Source organism: Palaemon carinicauda, chromosome 32 (genome assembly GCF_036898095.1).
Source record: "Palaemon carinicauda isolate YSFRI2023 chromosome 32, ASM3689809v2, whole genome shotgun sequence".
Classification (NCBI taxonomy): domain Eukaryota; kingdom Metazoa; phylum Arthropoda; class Malacostraca; order Decapoda; family Palaemonidae; genus Palaemon; species Palaemon carinicauda.
In genome coordinates this window covers 19,710,847-19,732,335 of record NC_090756.1, presented here as the reverse complement: position 1 = coordinate 19,732,335, position 21,489 = coordinate 19,710,847, and the positions used below count along the sequence as shown (strand labels likewise).

General features: G+C 41.5%; 1 protein-coding gene across 4 annotated transcripts in view; it reads left to right on the top strand.

Moving 5' to 3' along the window:
• Positions 1-21,489, top strand: part of LOC137625299 (INO80 complex subunit E-like) — a 118,905-nt gene that overhangs the window by 3,595 nt on the left and 93,821 nt on the right. The window contains exon 1 of one of the 4 annotated variants that reach the window (XM_068356125.1): positions 17,440-17,515. The exons of 1 other annotated variant lie outside the window; for it this stretch is intronic. The gene's annotated coding sequence lies outside the window, so the exon portion shown is untranslated. Of the gene's footprint in view, positions 1-17,439; positions 17,516-17,677; positions 17,700-21,489 lie in introns of those variants that run through there. 2 more of the 4 variants (XM_068356122.1, XM_068356124.1) reach the window with 2 other exon arrangements.

Here is a 21,489-nt window from a genome sequence, read left to right as displayed (position 1 = left end):
GCTGACACAAAATTACTAATCGTATGCCGTGTTGGCAACATAGTATTGAAATGTGATGATTTTACTGGTTGGGGAATTGAGACAAAATTATGAACATTGTGCTTGACTGCCGATACGTTAGAAGTAACAATTAGGGGACGTGTCACTGAAGGTGTTGCACTCGAAAAAGAACAAGACTGATTAGGATTAATTATTAAATTAGGATGAGCCATGAGGCTGTTGAATGCAATTTCAACTTTACTCGAACAGGCAGCAAGCACGGGATAGTTTAATTTAACAATGGGATGGTTGTAATGACGTCTCCAAAAATTCTTGTAATCGCAAAGTTCGTCTCTTACTTTACCAATAAGGTTTTTAAAATGATTTACGGCTTCTGAACCCATGCTGGGAAAATCTACAGAAGCAAGAGCATGAAGTGCTAGGTCTGCGTCCTCACACACAAAGGTGAAAGTTAATTCCTGTTCCTTAAGCCTAGCGTTAATCTCCTCGGGGCTAAGCGGTTCCGCCTTAGGCGTTGGAGGGACGTTTACGTTAAACATGAAGTCCGCCATCTTGGATTGACCACGTTTTGATGAACGGATTCGTGAAAACCAATAAGGGTAACTGAATTTCAAAAGAACGTGATAATGAAACGTTACAAATTTAATAGCATGGTAATTGAACATTTAAATTTACTCATGATGAGAAAAAAATGGTTGAATGACAACACAAAGGTAAATAACAAAACTACTTTAAAATTCAAATTGACTGGGGCCTAACAAAGCAGACGATGCCCAGGTCACGTGACGTTAAACACTTTATTAAAATGAATTATATACGCACGTGGCGATACTGACTAATTAATTTACTTTAAAGTAGAACATATTAGAAAGCACATGGGCTTATGAATGCAAAAAATGTAAGTTAAAGGTGAAAATAACAGGTCGAGGCTGACACTGTTGTGACGATTTCACAATTACGGGCGCACTAAGGCGACCACTGAACTATTCAAAATGTAGATTGGCGCACAAGGCAGCGACTTTAAAGAGCACTCTCGTGGAGGCTAAACAAATATAAAATTTCCCTCACGCGGAGGTAAAACAAAAATATCCTCGCTAAAGGACAAAAACAATATCTCCTCGCTAAAGGAAATTAAATGGTACTACACGCAGTAATTTACTTACGTTAGCAAACAATTATGTACCCTTAGTTTGGGCTGTAAACAAGATCCGCCATCTCGGAACAAACACGTGGAATGAAACGGACTTGGTGAAATTAAGTTTCTACGTTACTCGTAAGAACACTTAAAATTATGTTACGCCAATTCGCTCTTTAGGACAAGGACATGTGCTAGGTATACGGGAAACGTTAGTTAGAAAAGTTAATGTTGGTTAGGGAAGGTAAACGACACAAAGGAAGGTAGACCAAGGTACAAAATGTTACAAATTAGATGCTTAGCTAGCAAAATTAGTTGACAGGACGAGTACACCGGTGCTCTAGCTGAGCAGTAATCACGGGCGTCTGAACAACAAAAAACCTCAGTTCAAGTAGCTTAGAACTTTCTGGTATAAGTGGATTCCGCCACACGTGGGTGAACGGATCCGAGACAAAGTGAAGTTCCTACGACAAATTCTAGTCTTTCTGTAGAGAACATTTAAGCAACAAATTAACCTGGTTACGTAGCTCTTTCCTTAAACACGTGGTCGATACAAAAAGATCATATTGATTACAAATTTCTCTTCCCAATTAAAGTCTGGGCATTACACATTCGACAAACTGGCTGTGTGCGTGTGGGTAAGTGATATAGCGAGTTACTATATGCTTAATCAAGCTGACTAATTACGTTAATGCTTCACAAGTCAAAGGTAAAAGATCCGGTTCGAAGGACCACTCGTGTGGAGAATTTTTTTAATGGTTGCGTTCTGAGTGGGAACTTGGTCCGGGAAAGTCTCCTTATAACAGTTACACAAAGTTCAACAGGGGAGGATAGGAGCACTTACTCTCGGGGCACAAACACCCTGCTAATACTTTACTGTCACAATTCACTAACCATCACTCACATACAAAAGGGAAATTTTACTGTCCAGAGGCCTAAGCACTCCACACGTAGGATTGAGAATAATTTATGGCCTACTCTAGCTTTGTCAGGTCTAGAGTCATTTCATTCTCAGGCTCTGTTCCGGCTCCGTCCCAGCTACCCCAATGAAATGCTGGACAGTTATTTTACGTTAATGTAAGGTAGACAAAATCCAAAATGGGAGCAGTGATGTAAAGTAGTTTAAAAGTTTAAAGATAAGGATCTTTACCTTCGAAGCAAATATATTAATGCAAAGTTCCTCGCTGTTACCACCTATAGACTTACTTAGGTTTTCTCTTTAAATATTGGGTACTTTGTCCCGTGAACAACTATTCATTTCACACATTAAAATAAATGAGGGAGCAAAAATACTAAGGAGGTTTGATTAACCTAATATTGATTTATTCCACAAATTTACATGAAAGAAACGGACATCTTAACAAAGGCAAAAAATGGTATAAAAAGAAAGCAATTCAAAATGATGAAAATTAGTTAGTTAGACACGTGGTCTACAATAATAAAAATCCAAATGGGGTCTGGCACGTGGCCCACGTGACCCAGAGACTATGTTAATCTCAAAACGCAAAAAATTGTATAGAAAAAAAATATATACACACAATCCCACCGCACACAGTCCGAATAGTGTAATTAGCCAGGTACCCTATCAAGTTAAAATTAGTCTAAGCTAATAAAAAATGGGGGAAAACTAAATGGCCATTGATGTAGTACCTGCACTCCTTTGAAGTTTAGTCCTATGCCCGATATAGCTGTTGACCTGGTTGTTGCACTAATTGGCACGCTGCACTCTTGCCTGGCTCACCCCAAGAATTCTCACTGTAGTTGTAACTAAGTACATCAGGTTCCTCTTCTTCTCAATCTCTCCGACCGACAGCAACAGGACTCGTTGGTGAGACACGTTTTGGGAGAGAGGGTGCGAGGGGTGAGCCAGCAGTGGCCGGGTTCAATGACCAGGCAGGTCAGCAGGCCAGGGCAGCTCCTCGTAGAATGTGCTCGACACAGAGGTCGAGGAGATCACCTGGCTTCACCTTGCCAAACAAGTGAAGAGCTTGATGCGCATGGTAATCCATTGGGGTTGCCATATCGGGACTTCAGGACAGGGCAATATATTGTTGAAAGGAGTGCAGAGGAGGCAGGATTTCGTACTAAATACTCAGATAAATCTTGCTGCTCTGAGGGAGGTTATATATACAATAATCCTACCTATTCTGGCTTGCTAAAAATTAATATTTAAAATGATTAATTAGCAATGGACTGGTACGATGGGCATACATCTTAAAATTAACAAACCTTAATTGGTATTGAGAAATATAAGATGCATTAATTCAGCAGTATTGGAATTTATATAAAAAATGTAGTTTAGGAATTTTAATCTCGACCCATGTAGTTTAAGGAAAGAACCAACATACGCCGTGGTTACACTAAGGCCCTCTAACGTGCGTATCTACGCTGTGACGTCACGAGCATGGCGTGCGTCACTGTCAACAAGTTTAGATTAGTCCTTCCTATGTTTCGTTAAAGAAAACTAGATGTAGGAGAGAATGTTTAAGGAGTAGCTATAGTATTAGTAGAAGAGAGCTAAAAATACGATTAAAAGAAGAAGAGTGAAGAAAATTCTTCACAGCCATTGGTGGCTGGTGAGACGTTACTACACAATATCATAATACCTAGAGTCCGCAGCGGGAGGTGCTCTGTAGACACTAATTCCTACGTTGTTAACCGGATGGTGATTAGGCCTACATGACATCTAGGATGTATTAGTTATGATATTTAAATGAGTTATTGCCTACAATACGTAGGTTATGTCTACTGTAGGTTCTAGAGCTTTAAAATATTCGACCCACTGGACATCCAAAAGACTGAAGATATTAACTTTAAAGAAGAAACTGGAGACTTGGTTTTCTAGTACTTGGATAATGTGGATTTGGCAATTAACGCAGAATATGCTGTTTGATAGCATCGGGAAAAGACATTTAAAGTAGAACAAGAGGCTTGGGAAGGATCAAGAAAAAAAATACTAATATTTTTTTATTTAAATTGGGTGGAAAAATCAAAATATTGAATATGAAATATCACAAAATTTCCAGAAATGGCTTCAGTTTTGTTACAAGTGATAGTATTATCGTAAACAGATCTTGTAAGGCCCCTGTAATAAATGAATATGAAATCTGCAAGAATTAAATTGCTTTAAATACATCTCGTTCTAACTGAACACATGATTAACTGTTTCACGGTCCATTTTATTCTATTGGTAATTTAAACAGTTTGCCGGCCCTACAGTAACAAATCTAAATTTTACTACCCCATTTGAACTTTGTTTATAAGCGACCGCAAACCGCTAGACGTCTGTAGTATCACGAACATTCAATTCCACAGCGTCATCACGATTCACAGTTCCCAAAGTATAAAAGTAACATATTATGGCGAATGCTGCACAATTGAAACATCACACAGGACAAACCCCCCCATAAAATGCAAACGTGATCATATCAAATCACAAAAAATATATACTTCAAAAACGTTCATGAAACGGAGTCGGATGACGAAACCCTTTGAAATTGGGATACAATAACATGCGAAGCTGTTTAAACCTTTCATGGAGGTAAAACAAAAGCCATAAAAAAAAGGAAAATAATTCGAACTTGTAAACAGCGTTGTATTACTCATGATGATAAAGCGTAGCTGCTTTGTCAGAACTTGTGGAAAATGCGTGACAAATACGCCCAGTGGCACAGATGACCGTAATGCAAACAGTTCCTGTTGCAATATGTTGTCTTTAATATCTGCGTAGCTGGAGTCCAACGGCTGGGCAGTTTCATCATAGCTTACCAATTCGTGAAATTGTTTGGTCCTAATATATGGTTTTCGATAATAGGTAAGTGAATGTATAAGTAAATAAGGGAAGATGGTAAAAAGGTTAAAGAGTAAGAGATAAAAAAAAAGGACAAGCAATTAAAGCTGATAATGATGAACGGATTGAATAAGAGAGGGAAGTCGAAGAAAATTTATGATCAGCACCCAAGCTAGGACCAGGAACGGCTAGGCAATAACTGCTGATGACTCTGCAGGTAGACCTTTAAGTGACCCCCTCTCCTATCCTTTGCTCATAAGGACGGTGAGGTTGCAGACGCCACAAGAAACTAGAAAACAATTGAGCTTATGTGAGACTCGAACCCCAGTCCGGCAAGTCTCAGGCAGGGATTATTATTATCATTATTTTATTTTCATTATTATTATTATTACTACTACTTGCTAAGCTACAACCCTACAAGGCCAGGGTTCCCAACAGGAAAAATAGCCCAGTGAGGAAAGGAAACAAGGAAAAATTAAATATATTAAGAACAGTAACAACATTAAAATAAATATTTCCTATACAAACTATAAGAGCTTTAACAAAACAAGAGGGAGAGAAATTAGATAGAATAGTATGCACGAGTGTACCCTCAAGCAAGAGAACTCCAACCCAAGACAGTGGAAGACCATAGTACAGAGGCTATGGCACTACCCAAGACTAGAGAACAATGATTTGATTTTGGAGTGTCCTCCTAGAAGAGCTGCTTATTATAGCTAAAGAGTCTCTTCTACCCTTACCAAGAGGAATGTGGCCACTGAACAATTAAAGTGCAGTAGTTAATCCATTGGGTAAAGAAGAATTGTTTGGTAATCTCAGTGTTGTCAGGTGTATGAGGACAGAGGAGAATCTGTAAAGAATGGGCCAGACTATTCAGTGAATATGTAGGCAAAGTGAACCGTAACCATAGAGAAAGATCTGACGTAGTATTGTCTGGCCGATCAAAGTACCCCATAATTCTCTAGCAGTAGTATCTCAACGGGTGGCTGGGATGTTTCCAATGGGCTACCACATCATAAATCTAAGTCTAACATTATCCTCACCTGACAAATTTGATCATTACAAGGGGTAAGTTTTTTACTTATTAATCTAGGTACATTCTGTAATGATCCTTTAAAGAGGTATAACTTTAATAAAGTTTATAAAGTAACAATCGCTGGATTACCCACATACCAACAAGATGAGTTTCTTAAGTATAGGAATTCAAAGAGTAAAATTGCTAACCATGTATAAATGTGTTAATTCCTGCAGATTATTATTATTAGCTACACCCCTAGTTGGAAAAGCAGGATACTGTAAGGCCAACGGCTCCAACAGGGAAAATAGCTCAGTGAGGAAATGAAACCAAGAAATAAACAAACTACAAGACAAGTGATGAACACTTAAGATAGAATATTTTAAGAAGAGTAACATTAAAATATATCTTAAATATATAAACAATAAAAACTTTTAAAAGAAAAGACAAATCAGAGAGAATAGTGTACCCTCAAGCAAGAGAACTCTAACCCAAGACCATGGTACAGAGGCTATGACACTACCCAAGACTAGAGAACAATGGTTTGATTTTGGAGTATCCTTCTTCTAGAAGACATGCTTACCATAGCTAGTCTCTCTCTTCTACCCTTGCCAAGAGGAAAGTAGCCACTGGACAATTACAGTGCAGTAGAGAATAGTGTACCCTCAAGCAAGAGAACTCTATCCCAAGACCATGGTACAGAGGCTATGACACTACCCAAGACTAGAGAACAATGGTTTGATTTTGGTGTATCCTTCTTCTAGAAGACATGCTTACCATAGCTAGTCTCTCTCTTCTACCCTTGCCAAGAGGAAAGTAGCCACTGAACAATTACAGTGCAGTAGTTAACCCCTTGAGAGAAGAAGAAATGTTTGGTAATCTCAGTGAGGGAAGAGGAGAGTGAGGAAAGAATAAGCCAGATTATTCGATGTAGGCAAAGGGAAAAGTAGGTGTAACGAGAGAGAGAGAGAGAGAGAGAGAGAGAGAGAGAGAGAGAGAGAGAGAGAGAGAGAGAGAGGGGGGAGGGGGATCTAATGTAGTACTGTCTGGCCAGTCAGAGGACCCAATAACTTTAGCGGTAGTATCTCAACAGGTTTATGGTGCCCTGACCAAGCTACTAGATATCGGATAGTGTCTCGGGGTAGAGTTCTCTTGCTTGAGGGTATGCTGTTCCGTCTTGTTTCTCTTCCTCTTTGTTTTTGTTTTAAGTTTTTATAGTTCATGTATGAAAGATTCATTTTAATATTGTTACTCTTCTTAAAATATTTCATTTTAATTGTTAATTACCTCTCTCGTAGTTTATTTCCTTAACTCACTGAGCTGTTTTCCCTGTTGGCGCCCTTGAGCTTATAGCATGCTGCTTTTCCAACTAGGGTTGTAGCTTAGCAAATAATAACAACAACAACAACAACAACAACAATGATGAGAAGAAGAAGAAGAAACTAATAACAATCTATGAGACAGTAGTAGTACCTACAATGATAGCAAATATTAAGAAATTATTATCATTAAATGCTAAGCTACAACCCTAGTTGGAAAAGCAGGATGCTATAAGCCCAAGGGCCCCAACAGGGAAAATAGCCCAGTGAGGAAAGGAAATCAGGAAAAATAGAATATTTTAAGAAAAGTAACATCATAATAAATATATCCTATATAAACTATAAAAACTTAAACAAAACAAGAGGAAGAGAAACTAGATAGAACAGTGTGCCCGAGTGTACCCTCAAGAAAGAGAACTCTAACCCAAGACAGTGGAAGACCATGATACAGAGGCTATGGGTGTAATAAAAGAAATGAAGGAGTTAGAGGGTATACAGTACAAAATCATGAAAGCAATGTTCGAACAGCTTGCTACCACACCTTATTAGGGGTTGATAGCAGAAACGAGAATATCGCCAGTTGAAAATAGTAAGAGTATAAAAAGGTCTTGCTTTTCCTTAACATCAGATGACAAACGACTGGTTTAAGGAGGTAGTGGAAGACCAAATAAGGGAACCATGTGGGGAATGTTGGTGAAGAAGTATTATAGACATATGCATATATATATATATATATATATATATATATATATATATATATATATATATATATATATATATATATATATATATATATATATATATATATACAGTATATATATAAATTGAAGTAAGGAAATATAAAAAGTAAGAATTAAAAAAAATAAACTAAAAATTAAATGTCAAATGAAATTAAAAGAAAAATAGAAGACAGGGAAGCAGAGATGACCAAACTGAGGTTTTTCAATAGTAATGGTAGAAGAGATTACAGAACTTAACACTAAGGAAGCAGTATTAGTTATGAAATCAAGGTTTAGTATGATAGAACTTCTTACGGGCTGCCAACGCAAGAGCCCGTGTCTTACACAAGGTAAGGCAATCTACACAGAGAGATTTAAAAGAAATTTCTAGAAACAGGAATGTTAAGGGTAGGCTTTGGGTGTTACAGGTAGTAGGTTGGCCAGGGCACCAGCCACCCGTTGAGATACTACCGCTAGAGAGTTATGGGGTCCTTTGACTGGTCAGACAGTACTACATTGGATTCTTCTCTTTGGTTGCGGTTCATTTTCCTTTAGCGTACACATACACTGAACAGTCTGGCCTATTCTTTACAGACTCCCCTGTGCTTATACACTTGACAACACTAAAAATGCTTAACAATTCTTTTTCACTACTGCACTGTAATTGTTCAGTGGGTACTTTCCTCTTGGTAAGGGTAGAAGAGTCTCTTTAGCTATGGTAAGCAACTCTTCTAGAAGGACACTCCAAAATCAAACCATTGTTCTCTAGTCTTAGATAGTGCCATAGCCTCTGCACCATGGTATTCCACAGTCCACTGTCTTGGGTTAGAGTTCTCTTGCTTGAGGGTACACTCGGGCACACTTTTCTATCTAATTTATCTTCCTTTTGTTTTGTTAGTGGCCCATGGTTTCCATGTGTAATAGGACCAGGTTAAACATCCCTTAAAGTAGGTAAATTGAACAATCTTATTGTCGATATGCCATACACATTTCAAAAGCCTTTTCAGCATGTAAATCTTTTATAGCATAATCCAGATATCAAATAAAATTTATTGCAAACACACAATAATCACACAAGGAAACTCCGATCCAATTTCACAAGCACAAGATATTACCTCTGATAATTTTAAAAGTTGAAACTGACAATTTTTGGTCTCAGAATCTGATTCTTCTAGACTAGTAACACTGTAATATGACCGACCACGTAGTTCAGCAGTTAATATGTCCTGTTACTACACCACATTGTTTAAACTTGCATTTTCAGTTTTTTATTTATTATCATAGAGTCTGGATAGGTAGCTTATGTACATTTTAGTTCTTCGGGTAATATTGGATGTCAAGGTAGGACAAGAGACACACGATGGTGGGGACATGTGGTTTAATGCGTCCTCAGATACAGACTCCCTCGGTTGCTCTCTGCAACCAGAGTTGCCAGATTATTTTGTCGGGATTATCGTACATGAGCCTTAAAATTGTCGTTTTTCAACCAAAATTTTCGTGCACAGTTTCAATATAATTATCAAAGAGTTACAGGATTGACTTATTTCAAAATATTTTAGTATAACTGGTTAATTAAACACACATATATGTATATACCTAAGATATGTATCGTACATTGTACTGGACCTAAAATAATCGTTCATGTACGATAATTATCGTACGAATGGCACCCCTGTCTGCAACCGGCACACTCACTTGGCGTCTGCCTGCCATGGGAAAACATATCCTACTTGCAGGTACTCCATCATCCCCCCCCCGAGATTAATACATGGGTATACATGGAGAGGCAATGATAAAAAATAATGCATGGATATACATGGATTAAATTGGGTGCATGTGCGAGAATAGGAAGACAGGTACATAGCTGTCAGTAATGCAAAACACAATGTGCAGGTAATACATGTTCATAGAATAATATGAAAAGCAAAGGAAATAAAAAAGAATATATGCAGGTGCCGCTGTAATGTACGATGATCACATGTAGTCATCCATCCACGCAGGCCTTCTAGTGCGCCGTGATGGGCGTGGCTCCCGTACTGCTTGTGGGCTGGGCGTAGGGTGACTGCCTGGTAGCTGCTCGGGCGTGGGCGTGGCTGGATGCGTAGCAGGTGTGGCCCGCCCAGGCTGGGGCCCCGATGATGTGAGACGCAGGTGCTTCCTGTTACGGAGGGAGAGGCGCCCGCTGCCATCTAGTTTGACTAGGTATTGTCGGTATGGGAGCGTTTCCACCACGGTACCGGTGCGGTCCCACAGCTTAGTGGCCTGATTTTGCACTCGCACTTGGGATCCCGGGTTAATGGCTGAAAGCTTTCTGGATGGTCCGGTCCCGGTGAGGGCGGCGCCACTGTCAGCCATCTGATGTTGTCTTTGCCGTAAGATTGCCCCCCAGTGTTTGTCTACCGTGAGGTGCCAGCGGGCCGTAGGTACGCCATCTCAGAGCTGCCTGCCCGCTGCCATCTGGGCGGGTGACTTGTTTATTCCGCGGAGGGGGGTGTTGAGGTACTGCAGGATAGCCATAGAGGACTTGTCCGTGTCGAGGGTGCCGCCGCTGCCCGTGTTCGCCATTATTATCCGCTTCCCGATCTTGACTGCGGCCTCTGCCCTGCCATTGGACTGCGGGTACTGGGCGGATGATAGACGCACAGACACGCCCCATAACTTGAAAAAATCCCCCATTTCCTCGCTTGCCAGATTGGTGCCACCGTCCGTGGAGATTTGCTCCGGGGCCCCCCATCTGGTGAAGTAGCGACGTAGCTGAGTCTTGATGTGGGAGGAGGAGGTTCCGTGGGGGAAGTGGGCCAGCTCCAGCCACCCTGTGAGCCTGTCTGCGTAGGCCATGTACGAGTGTCCATCGTGCTGGAACATATCTGCTACCGTCATCTGGAAGGGGTACTCTGGGGGCAGCGTGATGATGAGTTCCTCCGCGGCCTGGGATGGTGCGTGTACGTCGCATTCTTCACATGAGGATCGGTGATACTGCAGGTCCCCCTCGAGTCCAGGCCAGTACACCGTCTGGCGCGCTCGTCGTTGCATCGAGTCCAGGCCTTGGTGCCCCGCGTGTAGGTTGGCAGCCACCTGCTGACGGAGAGGCTCCGGGATAACTAGGCGAACGTTGCCCTGTTCGAACATGTATGTCACCAAGTCTTGGATAACGGCCAGCCTCTCCATGACACTGTAGAAGGGCCGAAGGCACGCAACTTCCTGGGACTTCCTATCGGCCCAGTCCCCGGCCAGGACCCTGGCCATGAGCAGCTGGTACACGGGGTCGCTGACAGCGGCGTGCCTAACTCTCGCCTCGTCCACGACACAGCTGTCGTGCTCTACTGCTGCCAAGACGGCGGCCGCCATGGTGTCAGTGAGGTCTTCGTCGAGGTCCATGTCGTGGGCGCTGGGATCGGCTTTCAAGGCGGGGTATCGGGACAGGAAGTCCGCCGCGCTGTTACGCTTCCCCGGCAGGTACTTGACCCTGAATCGGTACTGCAGAGTTCTCTCCTTCAGCCTGAAGAGGCGGGGGTTCGAGATTTCCGTGAGGGCCCGATCCCCCAGTAACTTGGTTAACGGGTGGTGGTCCGTCACAACGGTAAGGTTGGGGCACCCCAGCAAGAACAGCCTCGCCTTCTGGAGACACCAGGCTACCGCGAAGGCCTCCCCCTCCACGGCAGCGTAGCCAGCTTCGGCGACGGTGAGATGGCGGCTGCCGCATAGTGCCAGGCACTACCCACCCGTGCAGCAAAAGGGCGTATTGGCGGAGCTGCATGAGCAATACTGTTGAAGGATTACAAACCCTATGCCTTCTTTGCTCCAGTCGGTGATCGCTGCTGTGGGGCGGCTCCTGTCGTAGTAGGCCAATCCGTCCTTTGCTAATTGGCAGATCATGTCTTGGGCGTGATGAAATTTGGTGCGGAGTGCCTCGTCCCAGTACACTGCCTTCCCGGTTGGTTTTCTGAGGAGCTCCTTGAATGGGTTCATGATGGGGGCTGTCGTGAGGAATGGCGCCAGCTGATTGACGAATCCGTACCAAGCCCTTATGTCGGTGATAGAGGGCTGACGTGGCATCGGGAAGTTCTTGATGGCCGCCAAACATTCCTCTGTTGGATTGTAGGCCTCCCAGCCCAGGTTGAAGCCCACGAAGTCTACCTCCCTTCTTGCGAATTGGAATTTCTCCGGCTTAAGCGTAATACCCTTGGCTGCGCATGTTTCGAGGAAGTCGTAGGCATGCCAGAAGGCCCCTTCGATGCTGTCGTCGTAGAGTAAGGTGTCGTCTACGCACTTATATTTCCTCTGGATGTCCTGGATGGCGTCGTCGAATCGTCGAGTATACGCATCGCCGGCAGAGCAGTGCCCCATGGGTGTACGACGGTAATGAAATATCCCCCAGGGGGTAATGAATGTGGTTAGATCGCAACTTTCTTCGTCTAACTCCACCTGGTGGTACCCCCAGTACGCGTCCGCCACGGTCTTGAATGTGTGCTTAGGTACCCCGGACACCATATCGAATGGGACGGGGGTGTGGTGTGTCTCCCGTAGGCAAGATGCGTTGAGGCGCTGGTAGTCGACTGTACGGCGTGGCTGTCCTGACTTCTTGGCGACGACCACCATACGGGCGCACCATTCGGTTGGCTGCCCGGCGGGTACCGGTTCTATGACGCCACGGGCGACATCTTCTTCGAGCTGGGCCTTCACTTCCTCTTCCCAGTGTTTTGGCACTGATGCTGGGGTATGGCATGCGTAAGGCGTAGTTCCTGGGAGCAGGTGGATACGGTGCGGTTTCCCCTGCATCACTGGCAGTGGCTTCCTGGCTGTGTTGAATGTCGTCGTAGCGAAATGTTGCAGGAGCCAGGCTTCCAACCTGGCCGCATGTTCCTCCTGGGGCGGCATGGGCACCTCGGCAGGTCGGGGTGGTACCTGGGCGGCCCGTCTGGCTGTGCCATCAAACAGGCTCACGTGTGCCACCGCGGGGGAGGGATGGGGGAACTCTTTGGGTACCAGCGTTAAATCCCTGCAAGCATCCAACGACAGGAAGAGGTGCTTTGCTGACTGCACGAAGTACACGTCCTGCTCCGTGGTGCGACCTTGCAGGGTGACGTGGCACACGGCAGATCCAAGGCACTTCAGGGGAAGGTTTGCCACATCCCGCAAGCCAGCCCGGGGTGTAAGAGCTGCTGGGCGGACTTGGAGGTGCGATAGCAATGAGGGCCAGCCACACATACCTGTGCCCCAGTGTCCGCCACGGCGGTGACTGGCACTCGTACTCCTGTGTCGTTGTGAACGACTGTCACCTCCACTACTGGGTGGCGGGAGCACAGCGCTAGACGTAGCACTAGACACATCTATCGGGGATCCTGCCAATTTTGCCTGTGACTTTCTGCAGCATCTGTAGTAGTGGCCCTGCTTGTGGCACCCGTTGCATACGACGGATTTAGCGGGGCATGAAGCTCTACCAGAGGCATGGCGCCCACCGCAGTTCCCGCAGGGAGGGGGTGGGGGACCCCTACCTGTGCCAGCGACGGTTGCACTTGGATGATCGGCCTCGGGTGTCTCACTGCCAGCTGCACAAGCAGATTCCCTCCAGTTGCATTGGCGCGCAGCGGCGTCGACGCGGGCTGCCTCGTAGGCACAGCACCTGGCCCTAAGGGCACTAACACTATTGATGTCATTGCTACACTGGTATACATGGCGATGCATAGCCTCATCACTTAGGCCCACCATTAACCTGGGTAATAACATATATTCAGCCAGATTACACTGACACTGAGGGCACTGGAAATTGCAAACGGTGGCCTTTTGAGAACACTTTAAAAAGTAATCACTGACACTTTCTCCTGGGCCTTGTACCGCATTAAAAAACTCTGACCATAACACAGCACGGTTTGTAGAACGCAACACAATATCGCGAATAAAATCCATGGCTTCCGTAGCGGTGAGGTTGCTCCATTCCTGTGAGGTGAATCTGGCGTCCAGCGCCCGTTGTAGAGGGGGTGTGCAGTATAGCCTGATGTGGTGGACGACCTCGTGGGGCGGTAGTCTGCACAGTTCGATCCAGCATTCCATTGACCTCCCAGACCTGAATGCAGTGGGCTTCAGCTCAATTTCACACTTCTCCGGGGCTGCAGACGCGGGGACACGAGGTGCAGGAGTAGCATGTGTCGTAAGCCGGTCACGGAGAACGTTGATCATTTGCTGCTGTGCCGCCATGGCCTGCCTGACTTCTTGCAGGGCAGGAACGAGCCCACGGGGGACGACGTGGTGTGCGGCCCTTAGGGTGGACTGCACTGAGCGGCGCTGGAAGGGCATGGTGAAGGTCACATTGGTCCTTGAGAATCACGGCGCCATATTGGATGTCAAGGTAGGACAAAAGACACACGATGGTGGGGACTTGGGGTTTAATGCGTCCTCAGATACAGACTCCCTCCGTTGCTCTCTGCAACCGGCACACTCACTTGGCGCCTGCCCGCCATGGGAAAACATATCCTACTTGCAGGTACTTACTTTTACTTTTACTTTTAGGGGTTTATTTCTCACCCTCCACCAAACACTAAAGGTCTGTTCAGGCGGGCCTTGGTGTGTGAAAAAATAATTTCTTTCCAGTTAATACTTTGCTCTGTATCGTTATCAGTTATTTCGCTAGCATTTGTATTCAGGCTTAATAGTTTTCAGGTCACTATTATAACACTTTCTAAAAAGACAAGTCTTCAGGTTTTTCTTGAAAGCTGCCACATTATTGCTATTCTTGACATCGAGTGGAAGGTCGTTAAAGAGTCTCGGTGCAGCATAACTGAACGTTCTTCCTCCTATTGCATGATTCACACTGATTTCGAATAGTCTATGTGGGTCATCAGCATGTCTAACTCTTACAGCGGCGCTGGTAGCTTCAGGGTAGGGGACCAAGCAATCACGAAGATATTTAGGCTTATCACTTGTAAGTGCTTTGTTAGTCAACAAGCAAATTTTAAATTCAATTCTAGCCTTAACAGGTAACCAATGTAGATCGATCAATGCAGGAGTTATTCTCTCCCTTAGTTTAATGCCTTTTAGCAGTCTAGCCGCCCGGTTTTGCTCATTTTGAAGCTTTCTTAGTAGTGTATTGGGCAATTTGTAGTACAGAGAATTGCAATAATCAAGCCTTGATATTACATGACTCATCACTAAAATTTTTGTACTGCCCTCAGTTAAATATTTTCTAATAAATGCTATGTTTCTCAGGTGATAGTTACACACTTTCACTGTGTTCACAATTTGGTCCCTCATTGACAAATTACAGTCTATCAGTACACCCAAATTTTTCACAACAGGCACAATCCCAACATCAGCATCACCAATTTTTATACTTTGAATTAACTGGTAATTCTTCAAAGCCACCTTTGTGCCAAAGAACATACATTCTGTTTTATCGTCATTTAATTTGAGCTTTTTCCTCTGCATCCATGTTTTTATTTCAGTCATTATCTCATCAATTTTCTTCTCTGTATCTTGTGTTGTTGAAATTGAGAGGTAAAACTGAGTATCATCTGCATATAGTTTAAAACCCACTTTTTGTTTTTTTCAAGATGTGTGATAGCTCGATAGTATATATGTTAAACAAGATAGGGCCCAGAACACTACCCTGTGGTACACCCTTCATAAGAATTCTCTCATTGGATCGGTTTCCAGAAACTTCTACAATAGTCTTCCTGTTCACTAAGTAACTTCGCAAAAATTTCAGTGCTTCCTCAGTCACTCCAATAGACTTTAAGTCGTCAAGTAAGTACTCGTGCACAACAGTGTCAAAAGCAGCACTAAGATCTAACATAATCAAAATTCCACACTTTCCCCCATCAAGAAGACCTATCATATCATTCATTATTGAGCACAAAGTAGTTTCTGTAGAATGATTAGCTCTGTAGGCCGATTGATTTTCCGGGAATACCTCTAACTCGTCAATATGCGCTCATAATTGCTCACTTATGACTTTTTCAATAAGCTTTGACATGTAGGATAAATTTGAAATGGGCCTATATGAAATTAGCTCGTTTACATCACCTTTCCCTTTGTAAATAGGTTTGATCAACGCAGTTTTTTCACAGCTAGGAAAACAGGATTGTGATATACTTAGATTAATTATGTTCAGGTAAATATTGTATACAACTTGCTTGTTTGGAGCTTCACTTATTGAACTGTTTGGGAAAGGTACTCCATCAGGTAATTACATTCGTTTTTAATCAAATTTCTTTTTAAAATTATGGATAATTATAATTACTCTGTTAGAATGTGAACGGAATGAAATCTTACAAAATTATGAAAATTTATAAGAATCTTTACTGCCTCTTCATTTCTTTCAAAAGTAAGAAATGCTCCGATTTTTTTTTTTTCACGCAGTACAATACAAAGCTCCAATTACTTCTGCACTGACTAGGCCTACTGATTTATAACGATGGGAAACGAATTACCCTAAAAGCATAAGCCTTTTTTTGTGTTTTAATAATATAACCGAGGAAAATTTACTTCCAGTGGACATTAATTCTGAATTCTATGTTTAGAATCTGAATTGATCCGTGACTAGTAGGCCTAGATGTGACAAGGTATATATCTATAATAATAAAAAAAAAACTCTTGGAAGAATGGTATAGTCTGTTAAGGAAGTAATATTTTCACCTTACCCCTGAATATTAGAAGTAACAATTACATTGTTATCTACACTGTAAATACCAAAGCCTATAACATAATCTTCCCATCCATTAAAACATTTACATAGGTAAGGGTAGGTAAGTTAGTTATCTTCCAGCCAGTCTATTCAGTTTATTCATTTATTAGGATATAGCAGGATGGATAGTTATTCAATAATTACAATTGATAATTAATCCTCTGTTACTTTGATCTGAATTATTAATTAGGCCAATAATCGTATATCTGAATATCGCTAGGTCAACGTCTGGTATGTTATGCTTTCTTGAATATAATACGATAGAATAACTGCATTACTTGTAACTAGTAGTTATGTAAATTATAGGTATTGTAATAATGGCTACAGTAGGCCTAATTATACAATAATACTGAGTCCGTCAGACTAATGATGAAAGGCAGATCGATATTGACAAAATATAGTTTAGAATGTTTGTGGACTCCACCTTTCCGTGGTTTGATAAGCTGTAATATATTTATCTATACACAAGTAAATTATTTATTATAAGGATATCAATTAAATTTGCCATTTGATTACTTCTAGATGAAGATGCCACTACGTAAATAATGCCGACCAGTTTTTACTGTTCGTCTTTTGTTCTGGAGAGCTTGGAACTGTTCGTTACAAAAATTTTTGTAAAGTTTGGCAGAAATTAGTATAATAGGAAAATTGATTATCAATTTCATTAATTATTAATTTTAAACATTTAAATTATTGATTATTAAATGCATAAAAAATATTTTTACAGGTTTTATGAATATCATTTAGTATATTTAAATTGAAAGCTACAGAGGGAACAATCACTTGTTTACTTTTTGATAAAAACTCTCATGTTTGTTATTGTAGTTGAAGCAGAGATTGACGAAACAATAACAAAGGTAATCATTGCTATATAATTAACATTATTTCATTGTCTACAAGAGAAATAGAGTAATTTTTTACTAGTAAGGTTGTTATAAAACCGAAATAATTAATAGTTTAGGTCTAAACACATAACGATCCGGTAATCTAACCGGGTTGGTCAAGGCTTCCGGTGTAATCCTGAGGTTACGTAATCGAAAGGTACTTTGATTATGGTGAATATAATCACGTTTTAATCCGAATCATCACATTATGTTAATTATAATATTTTACTCGTATCTTTTTATTTGGGAAGCTCCCTAGGCTATAGTTAAAAAGGAAAGTTGAGCAACTAGTGTGAGACATAGTCTTGGCTATCGGGTCGAAGATAACCTAAATTTTAACACGAAGATAATTTAGTATACATGTATATAGTTAGTTGGAACAAATGTAACCTTTCCTTTTGTGTTTGTGACAGCGGCCATCTGTATGTATGATGATGGCCGACTAAGGACATGGCTTTCAAGTTAGGTTAGGTGGGGAAGTTTAGGCTAGTTGGAGTCCATTTTCCACGCACATGAGGGGAACTGGCTGCTGATATATAAAGCTCCAACTTTCTTATTATTTGTCAAATCAATTTTGCTTATTGGGAAAATGTTGTTTTACCTTTGTCTGAAATATGGTATGAAGCTATTTTTACAAAATAAGACATTATTTAGTGTTACTAAACCATGATTTAATCCAGTTAAGGGTAAATTTTTACAAGCACTTACCAGGCCATAGGCGATATTTGCCATTACAAACAACATCAGCTACACATTTCAGTCACTTTTTCTTCTATGCACTTTTCGGCGGAAATGCATAATTAACAAGTTATTCAATATCTTATTTTTAATATTTGTTAAAAAATGGACAAGTCATTCGACATGTTGACTCCACAGCAAATATTGTCATCTGAGCCTCTTTGCACCCTCGCATACCCATAAGTAAGTAGTCCAATATATACTAATATTTTCCTCAGCCAATTTTTTTTATTTGTTTCATTTGTATGCATGTCTTTTACATATTGTAATTAATATTTTGTTATTTTGTTATTTAGTTTACGTTAAATCACTTAGAAAAACGTTATTGTGGTTTTTTTCCCCCCCCCCTTTCTAAGGCATTTTTGGTCCGAGACACAAGCGTTAGCGGTTGAAAAGCATTTTTTTCGTGCATCCTCTCAGGCATTTTATTTTTCTCTTCTCGTTTTTCATGTTTGTATGCATGTATTTTAAACATTTTACTTAATATTTTGTTGTACCAAAATGGGTTAGCGTATTTCTCTGTACTAGTTTACGTTGAAGCACCTAGAAAAACGTTATATTAATTTTTTTTAGTTTTTTCCCCTTTTTGGAGGCATTTTGGGTGCGAGACACACACATTTCCGGTATGGCGCGCATTAATCTTCTGCACATTCGTTACAGTTCAAATTTTAGTTTGCGATGGCAACCGTCGAAGTCAGTTGTGCGGGCTGTAGTCTTGACTATTTTAAGTGTATCAATACCTTTTATTCGAAAAACAGCGAAATCATAATTTTTTTACAAGGACACGGTGCTTTACCTGTGGCAGTGAAGTGCCCCCATTGTGATATTCTTTGCAGTTATAATAGTAATACGCACCTATTTTTCTGTCGACGTCGTAGGAAAGCTCCCAAGAAAAAAGCTAGTGTTCAGTGTACATACACCGTTTCTTTGTTCAAGGGTACATTCTTAGATAATGCACATGTGAAACCTTGGGAAGTGGCTCTTTTTGTGAATCATTTTTTAAGCAAACATTGGGATCACTCTACCATCATAGACTGTTTACATTGGTCGAGCAGAACAAGTGTGGATTGGCGAAGCTTTTGTTCGGAAGTAACCGAAAAGTGGTTTTCAGAACAATCCCCGGTGGGTGGTCAAGACATCGTCGTGGAAATTGACGAAACACTAATTGTACGTAGAAAATATAATCGTGGTAGACAATTAAATCAAGTGTGGTTGTTTGGAGGAATTGAGCGTGTGTCCAAAAAAAAATTTATCATTCCGTTACATCACGAAGGGCAAGACAGAAGTGCTGAGACCCTTATCCCATTAATTAAAAAGTATATCTTGCCAGGCTCTATTGTAATTAGTGATGGTTGGGCAGCGTATCGAAATGTAGGAAATGAGGGATATACCCACAAAGTGATAAACCATAGTGAGGAGTTTGTCCAAGGGACAGACCCAAGTGTGCACACGCAAAACATTGAAAGACTTTGGAGAGACGTCAAGGAGTGGTCCAAACGACCGGGGAATCGATCTGAATATCTGGAACAATATTTGGCCAGATATTTATTTATTTCACGTTACAATCACGATCAGTGTTACCATCATTTTTGGCTGCAAGTTGGTCAGCTTTACAGACCACATGGTGACCGTGCACGACCCATTGCTGAACAACCTGAAGCAGATAACCCAGTATCGGACTCTGATTCAGACTCATAAGGTAAATACATAATTTTTTCCTGTGACGAGCTAGGTTAGGCACAGTGACCGCTTAGGTTAGGGGCAGTGACCGCCTAGGTTAGGGGCAGTGACCGCCTAGGTTAGGGGCAGTGACCGCCTAGGTTAGGGGCAGTGACAGGTTAGGTTAGGTTAGGATAGGTTAGGTTAGGTTAGGTTAGGTTAGGTTGGTTTCTTTAGTTATCAATGGCAAGAAAATATGTTTTTCTAGTTGATTTTGATGTGTTTTGCAGGAATTTCACCTTCATATTTGTCGAAAATACACAGTTTTTGTCACACACCATTTGGGGTGTGGGATAAAAACGGGTGATTTCCGCCAAAAATGAAGGTGAAATTTGTGCAAAACACATCAAAATCTACTGGTAAAACATATTTTCCGGCCCCTAGGTAAGTCATAGTAAAAATTTACCCAGTTAAGAAGCAAATACTGTTGAGGCTTAGTCTTAGGGCCCTTCCACACGAGGGACAAATGCACGGCGGACAGACAGTTACCAATTTTTATGTATGGTAAACGATGAATTGTGAAGATGACGTCATAGATTAGGAAACCACGGGCAAACATTCAAAGGGCCCGTGCCTATTATTGAGGCACTGGATGGGCGCCTGACTATTGTTTGACACAACTCTTGATTGCCCTCTGCCTGGCGTCTGGGTGAAGTCATACATTCGCCTGCCTGTGCCTACTGTCTGATCGGGTAACATTGCTTCAAAGTGAAAGAATTACAGCCAAATCAGAGTGCCCAGCCTGGATTTGCATCTCATGAGGAAGGGCCTTTAGTGCAAGCAAAGAACTTGGTAGCCTAAGGCCGATAGCCAAGACCGTTACTAAGTAAATAGGTAGAAGTAATTTTACAATTCCTAGTTAAGGTTAGGCACAGAACCTTAGGTTAGAGGTGTTCATGTGTTGGTTCCCGTAAATAAGTAGGTAGAAGTGATTTTGCATCTTCTGGGTTAGTTTGGGTACAGAACCTTAGGTTAGAGGTGTTCTTGTATTGATTCCCATTTAAAATGTGGATTTTCAGTTATAACTCTTGGAATTTCAAAATCTCTATAAAATTTTAGAAATATGGGTTCCTCCAATTATATGCTTCAGAAAATTTCAAAATACCTATAAATACACCAGGAACACTTTTTACTTTCATCATTAGGAATATTGCTCTTTAATAATTACCATTTGTCTTCCAATATTTTGCATTTGGAAGCATTGAATATTCTCTACACAATATTGCTTACCATTGCTGGGTTCCTTTATTATGGTAAAATTAAGTATAATTATATTTTCTATGCGACATTATTATTATTATTATTATTATTATATGGAAGAGTCAATAGGAAAAAAACAAGATTGGGTAAATGAAAATATGTACAATATCTTATAAATGCAAGGTAGTTCAGTACATGGAGCCTTGTATTTGGTTGGGAATGACCTGGTCAGCAATTAACAAACAAATTCCCACCTGCAACTTCCTTTAAATTGTGTGTAAGGGTAATAG